This window comes from Pygoscelis adeliae, unplaced genomic scaffold, assembly GCF_000699105.1.
Source record: "Pygoscelis adeliae isolate BGI_AS28 unplaced genomic scaffold, ASM69910v1 Scaffold321, whole genome shotgun sequence".
Taxonomy (NCBI): Eukaryota; Metazoa; Chordata; class Aves; order Sphenisciformes; family Spheniscidae; genus Pygoscelis; species Pygoscelis adeliae.
In genome coordinates, this window is record NW_008824039.1 from 748,915 (window position 1) to 749,408 (window position 494).

At 67.6% G+C, this 494-nt stretch overlaps 1 protein-coding gene across 1 annotated transcript in view; it reads left to right on the top strand.

The window, feature by feature from the left end:
* KCNQ4 (potassium voltage-gated channel, KQT-like subfamily, member 4) overlaps positions 1-494 on the top strand; it is a 12,156-nt gene that overhangs the window by 7,663 nt on the left and 3,999 nt on the right. The window lies entirely within an intron of this gene.

Consider the following 494-nt stretch of genomic DNA (forward strand, 5'->3'; position numbering starts at 1 on the left):
CCCCCCAACCCAGCAGAGCGGCAGGGTTCAGGAGCAGAGCTCGTGTTAGGGCAGGAGGGGGGGGGCTCCGCTCGCCCGCCCGAGCAGAGCCTGAATTAGGTGGTGCAGCCTGCAGGGAGAGGAGGATGAAGGGGCCTGGCCACGTGCCTCAGGATGCCCCGTGCCAGCGGGGATGGGGCAGGAGCAGGGCTGCTCCCTGCAGGGCCAGGGGAGGTTGCTCTGCCGGTGGCTCTGCTGCGTGTCCTCCCCGCTGCCGTCCCTGTCTCTCCCCGCTCTCTGTCTCCTCCTTTCTCTGCTCTTGGTGGGGGGAAAAAGGTGTTTAAAGGAGTAAACCCAGAGCTGCTCCTGCACGGACATGTGGTACCGCCTGCTCCTGGCCTGGCTCGCACGCGAGCTCGTGCCCATTGCGTGCCAGGGGCTCTCTGTGAGCTCGGCACAGCCACCCCTGTCCTCACCCCCACCGTGGTGGGCACCATGTGTGCCCGCAGCGGGGT